This window comes from Petaurus breviceps, unplaced genomic scaffold (assembly GCF_028583685.1).
Source record: "Petaurus breviceps papuanus isolate PSGF00001 unplaced genomic scaffold, PetGlider_PUasm1.0 90822, whole genome shotgun sequence".
In the NCBI taxonomy this organism is placed as follows: domain Eukaryota; kingdom Metazoa; phylum Chordata; class Mammalia; order Diprotodontia; family Petauridae; genus Petaurus; species Petaurus breviceps.
This window is the reverse complement of record NW_027187351.1, coordinates 6,170,767-6,177,508: the sequence shown is the minus strand read 5'-3', so window position 1 is coordinate 6,177,508 and position 6,742 is coordinate 6,170,767. Positions and strand designations below refer to the sequence as shown.

The window sequence follows — 6,742 nt, the reverse complement described above, 5'->3', positions numbered from 1 at the left end:
TCTCTCTCTCTCTCTCTCTCTCTCTCTCTCTCTCTCTCTCTCTGTCTTTTCATTTTGGGGTAGGAATAAGTAACACAGGATGAGTAGGTATGGGTGGGTTGTGGTGATATTATCTTTCCTTCCAAACTCACCTCTCTTCCTATCTTCCCCATTTCCTCCCATCATCCTTGATTTGAGGATCATAATGTATAATCCTATGACTTTCATTAGGATATATTCCTTAAGATGTCTTACTAACATCTCAAATAATAATAGCTAGTATTTATATAGATAGTGTTTTAAGGTTTTCAAAGCACTTAACAAATATTATCACATTTTATTCTCACAACAACCCCTGGGAAGTAAGTGTGATTATTATCATAATTTTACAGATAAGAAACCTAAAGCAGAGATTAAGTGATTTACACAGTGTCACACAGCTAGTTACTGTCTGAAGAAAGATTTGAACTCAGGACTTCCTGACTCCTAGCCCAGTACTTCATCCCTGTAACATCTAGCCACAAAATGTAATGTGTACCCACACCCGAGTTCACCTTCTCATCTCTCTTCCCAGCTTCTTTATTTGATATTAATTACACTAGCATCCCAATTACCTAGGATTAAAAATCTCAGGGACATTTTTGGATGTGGGCAGAGTGGGAATGAGGCAGGGAAGGAGAAGGAAGGTTCAATCATCAACACTTATCAGTTATGCTTCTCTTAATAATAACAGCTAACATTTACATGAGGGCAGCTAAGTGGTACAGTGGATAGGGAGCTGGGCCTGGAGTCAGGAACACTTGAGTTCAGATCTGACCTCAGACACTTACTTGCTATGTGACCTTAGACAAGTCACTTAACCTTGTTTGCCTCAGTCTCCTTGTCTGTAAGCTGGAGAATGAAATGGCTAATCACTCTACTATCTTTGCCAAGAAGATCCCTAATGGGGTCATGAAGAGTCAGACATGACTAAACAACAACATTTACATAGTAGTATTTGCAAATAACTATCCATATATTACTTCAGCTGATTCTCACAACAATCCTGTGAGAAAGCTACTATAATCCCCATTTTACAGATGAAGAAACTGGGGCTAAGATATTAAGCAATTTTCCCAGGCTCACATAACTAGGAAGCAACTCAGAAAAGATTCAAAGTCAGATTTTCCTGACTCCAAGTCCAGAACTCTATCTACTATGTCACCCCTGTAGTGTCTCTCATTCCATCCCTCCTCCTCTATTCACACTAACACAATCCTAGTTCAAGTTCTCATTGTCTTTCACTTAGATGACTAAAGCCAATCTCTATGCCTCCAGTTTCTTCCCTCTGTAATTGATACTTCACACAACTACCAATGTCTTCCTAAAAAAGACATCCAATTCCATTAATCTTCTGCTCTAAAACAAACTTTCATTGTTTTCCTATAGAATAAAATATGAACTCCCGAGCTTCATATGAAATACTTCCATAATTTGACCCCAACTTACCTATGAAGCTTTAGTTCATTCTTTTTTTCCCTTCTGGTACTCTGTGATTCAGTCAAAGTGGATGACTGTTTTCTGATCTCCTACTGTCATTTCACCTTTATGAAGTCACATAGGTGATTCCTGCCTGTCAGTGGAAATTCTTATCTTTCTTCAAAGCCTCCCACAGTCTTCCCTGACTCCCTTTCCCATTTTGTTTTCATATACCTAGCTGAAAATTATTCTTTCCCTTCTCAGGTAGTATATCAGTTTGCCTGGACCTCTGACTTACCATTTTAAAAATTCTATTTTATATCCTCTATATTCTACAATATAGGTTTTTAACAACAAGGACTTTTTTTTTTTTTTTAAAGCAATCAGGGTTAAGTAACTTGCTCAAGGTTACACGGCCAGTTATTTGTGGGTGTGGTGCTGAGTATCTGAGCTCGGATTTGATCCAGGTCATCCCAACACTGGAGCCGGTGCTCTTACTGGCTGAGCCACCTGGCCGCCCCTAAGCAATTGGGGTTAAGTAACTTGCTCAAGGTTACACGGCCAGGTGTTTCTGGGTGGTTGCTAAGTGTCTGAGCCCGGGATTCGATCTCCAGGTCTATCTCAACACTGGAGCCGGTGCTCTTACTCGCTGTGCTACCTGGCCGCCCCCACAACAAGGACTTTTAACAATTTATGTACTTATATACATATTTATGTAACAACAAGGACTTTCAACAATTTACATCTACATTGGCTAATTAATGTTAGATGTGGTATATTAAGTGCCTCTGACAAGTTAACTCAAAAGTGGTCACTGTTTCTGGTTTGTCTGTGATAAGTGAGTCTCGGATTTTTTTTTAAAGTTCTAGAAAACAATATGAGAACTATGGATAACATGTCTAGAATTGGAAGGGACTTCAGAAGCTATCTAGCCCAGTCCCCTGATTTTATAGAAGAAAATTTCCAGCAAGCAGTTAACAATGAGGCATTTGAGCTCAGGGCAGAGATATTGGGCATAGAGATATTGAACAGGAGTCATCTGCATAGGAGAGATAATTGAACGGGGGAGGGGGTTGTCTAGGGAAAGAGAAAGTATATCTTGAGAAAATGGTGCCAAGATCAGGGGTTTGAAGGATAGAAACATTTAGGGGGAAAGATGGAGAAAGAGGAGCTATGATACAATTTTTAGAAGAACCAGGAGGAAATAGTGCCAGGGGAAACGAGAACATCCAAAAGAAGCAGTTGAGTAGCAAAAGTATAGAACACCACAGTTCTTATACTATTAACAAAACATTTAACAGTTGGCATTCCAAATATGAAATCTTTATCAAACCAGTGAATTGGAAATCCACTAGAGGAAATTATCCACATTCCCACAGAATCAAATGAATCTATGAACTCACTGCAGCTCTTCATCCCAAATGTAACCCATCCACGTGCACTCACCCTAAGATGATAATTACCTATGTCTTGCCACTGGACTCTGATGACTCTGGAAGAGAGAGGGAGGTTGGTAACTTTGCAGAGCTCTGCCTCACTTAAATCCAATTCACTTGCAAGTCAAGATATCACCTTCCTGATGTCATTGGTCAAGAACAAAAGAAAAACAACAACAGCCAGCATTCATATAGTACTTTAAGATTTTGCCAAGTAATTTACAGATATATAATTTTATCCTCACAACAACTCTAGGAGAGGAGTGCTATTATTTTCTCCCATTTAATGGATGAGGAAACTGAGGCAAATAGAGGTTAAGTGACTTGCCCAGAGTCACACAGCTAGTGTCTGAGACCAGATTTGAATTCTGATTTTCCTGACTCCAAGACCAGTGCTTTATCCACTGAAATACCTAGCTGCCCTTTGCAAATCTTGTCTAGGTCTTCCAATAAATCCCAAAGAGGGCCTGTGTAATATTCTAGGAACCTTCCTTGCTCTACCTTAACATTATGAGAAGAGAATAGTAGAAGAATATAGGTTGTCCGTTGCTTATTTCTTTTTCTCATTATGTGATTAACCCATCTTTTTGGATCACATTTCATTGACATCTTTTCTCGGGGTTTTCTTCTGTTATGTGTTGGGTCCTAATCACATTCACCAGGCATCTTTCCACTGCTCTGAGTGATATTCATTTTCTGTTCTTTGGAGATTGCAGTATTCCATATCACACATAACAATATAACATCAGTATAATGTTGATATAAAAAAATGGGCCTTAGTTTTTGGTCACTAAATGAGCTTTGTATTTTCCCCAAAAGCAACTCAACTCACTCTCTACCTCCTATTTAATTCCAGACCCCTCTCAGTGTCTACTTGCAATGTCTGTCCAATGTATATGGAGTGATAGAGGAACTCTGTAGATTGTCTACCTAACCTCAATGCCATAATATAAGTAATAATCACCCTTTGCCCTCTTGATTTTTCCTAAGTAGATAGGTCAAACTCTTAAGCTATATTGGATCTTGTCCAGGGTGCTTAACACCACCAGCATGATGTCATCTGCAAATAGGAGGATGTAGCCCAGTATCGTCCAATTTGAAAAGAACAGAGCCACTAAACTTATAAGGAACCAGGAAGGCTGCATATTGACTTAGAAAGCTTTGTATTAATGTCTCTTTTCTATTGTATTTTTATTTTTAAAATTTTGCTTATTTTTATTGATTTTGCTAAATATTTTCCAACTAGTATTTGACAACTCTGAGGAAAAGTGATTCAATCTCCATTAGGACCCTCTCCACCTTGGATTCTGTGCTGAATATCCTCCATAACAACTTTAAAGAGCTTTGGCAAGCATACACCTCCCTATTTTATACCTACCTGATATTAACAATCAAAAGTTTACAGTGTAATATTCCCTATTATATATCTTTCGATTCAAGGAATCTTGCATAAATTTGGTGGCTATATGGAAGACTTCTCCCTGGAAGAAAGCCTTTAAGGTTGTGTTTTGCTCTACTGAATCAAAAATGTTCTCCCCCTAGCCCTACCCCCAATAATTAACAATAAGCACAGTAGTGATGGAATAAATAAAAGCCCCAATATTCTAACTTCATTATAAGCCTCACTGAACAGCAAGCCCACTGTACCTACTGAGCCCTCCACCCACAGCCCCCACCAATATCCTAACTTCTTCACATATGCCTCACGGCTTACTAGAACAACAGGTGTGTCCATGAACTCATAGTTCTCACAGAACAGCAGGAGTAACCAGTTTAACAATGTATAGCAATCAGTCCTCAAGACATAGAAGTTGCCTGGGAGTCCCTGAATCCACCACAGCCTTCTTCCTGGATGTTCTGGACTCAGTTTTCTACTGGGTATTCATAAAGCTTGATTTCAATCAGTGCAAAAAATGAATCCCCTTACTGGTTGCTTTATTCAAATTCACTCTGTATATTTCTTCTAGGATGGAGCCACTTGCCATGTTTTACATAATTACCATTTTGAATACTATGAATTGGAATACATTCAGACACTTCAGGGAATTAATTATTTACTCCACTGGGGACCTAGCCACACCATCTCCCAAAAGGCAACCAAGAACATCTCATTATTGATGTATTTTTCTCTATAAGCACAAAATCTTTGTAAGAACATAAGAACAACATATGTATGAAGGGTACCTTTCATAGAAAAATAGAAACTGGAATAGTCAAATAGACTATTTACTATAAACTATTGCCTAGACTATTTACTATAGAAGATCACAGCTTCAAAGTCACTCAATTGACTGAAGTACAATACATGCAGAATCTCACTACTTGTTGATTTTTAAAAAGGGGGGGGTGGGAGAGAAAAGAAAATTTACCTAGAGATTACAAAGTTTTTGTTGCTACTATTTGTGGATGACCCTATATTAATTCTCTCATGTCCAAGAATACTAAAGGGTATGGGGCGGCTAGGTGGCGCAGTAAGTAGAGCACCGGCCCTGGAGTCAGGAGAACCTGAGTTCAAATCCGGTATTAGACATTTAATACTTACTAGTCATGTAACCTTGGGCAAGTCACTTAATCCCAATTGTCCCTCCAAAAAAAAAAAAGGCAAAAAAAGAAAGAATACTAAAAAGTCTCTTCAAATCTATCTATGGTCACTCAAAAGAATGGTTTAATAATCTATACAGGAAAAACCAAGTTTCCTAAAAATGTACATTCCTCAAATTATACCCAGAAGCTACATGTCGTAGCACATAAAGTGCTAGAGTTGTCATTGAAAGCCTTAGGTTTATATCTTGCTTCTGATACTTGCTGCCTGTGTGACTATGGACAATCATTTAACCTCTCTGGGTCTTAGTTGATTCACTTGTAAAATGAAGAGACTGGCCTCAGTGGCCTCCAAAGATGCTTCTGGCATCCTGAATGTATGGGATCATAGAATGGCCAGTCCACTGAGTTAATATGTATGTGTTGTTCAGTCATTCAGTCATGTCCAAATCTTCATGACCTTATAGACCATAGCACACCAATACTGTCCATGATATTTTCTTGGCATGGATACCAGAGGGATTTCCCATTTCTTTTTCCATATATGTATACTGAATGTCTAAGTCAATGTTTTTGGCACAGCAGATGGAACAGGAACTGGGCCAAACGTATAGCTAGAAAAAGGCAAGCAGTATCACATATGGAAAGCTGGATAGCACTTTTAATGATACCAAACTGTCAAAACACATCTTTTAAACAATAAATGTTTTTCTAGCAATGCTATAGGGCTCATAATTTTAAAGTACCAATATATCTGAAGAATCATGATTGTAAATGATCACTGTAAGAAATGATTAATGAGAATTTGGGAGAAAGAACATAAGAGACATCAATCTACCAGAAAAGGGAATGTGTTAGTCATGTACCAAGAACTAATAAGTAGGAGGTGAAGCCATGATGGCACAGTAGAAAGAAGAAGCACTTATGAGATCCCCACACCCCATCACCATCACCACTACATACACATTGCCTCCAAATAGATCTAGAAAATGCACTAGACTGAGTGCTGATCAGGAAATTAAAGAAAAAAAGACACTCATTTTTTTCCAGGCCATGTCAGCATAGGCAGAAAGATAGTGAGGTCTACAGACACGGGGTTTGGGGTAGGGGGCAATGTATTCAGGAATGAGCAGGGAAAGGCTATGTATCCAGGCAAGAAGAGATTCTAAATATAGAAAAGGGGGACCCAATCTTGTGCAGAGCACAGAATAAATGCCAACTGGTAGCTCTGTTGTCCCTTGCACAATCTTAAGACCCACATCCAGAGCTGAATGAGGAGGGTATCTGTACTTAGGGGTGTCAGTAGAGGGGGTAGTGGTCACAGGCCC

At 38.8% G+C, this 6,742-nt stretch overlaps 1 pseudogene; it reads right to left on the bottom strand.

Annotated features, from left to right (window-relative positions):
- LOC138148060 (elongin-A-like) overlaps nucleotides 1–2,869 on the bottom strand; it is a 12,261-nt pseudogene extending 9,392 nt beyond the window's left edge.
- Nucleotides 2,870–6,742: the final 3,873 nt, after the last annotated feature.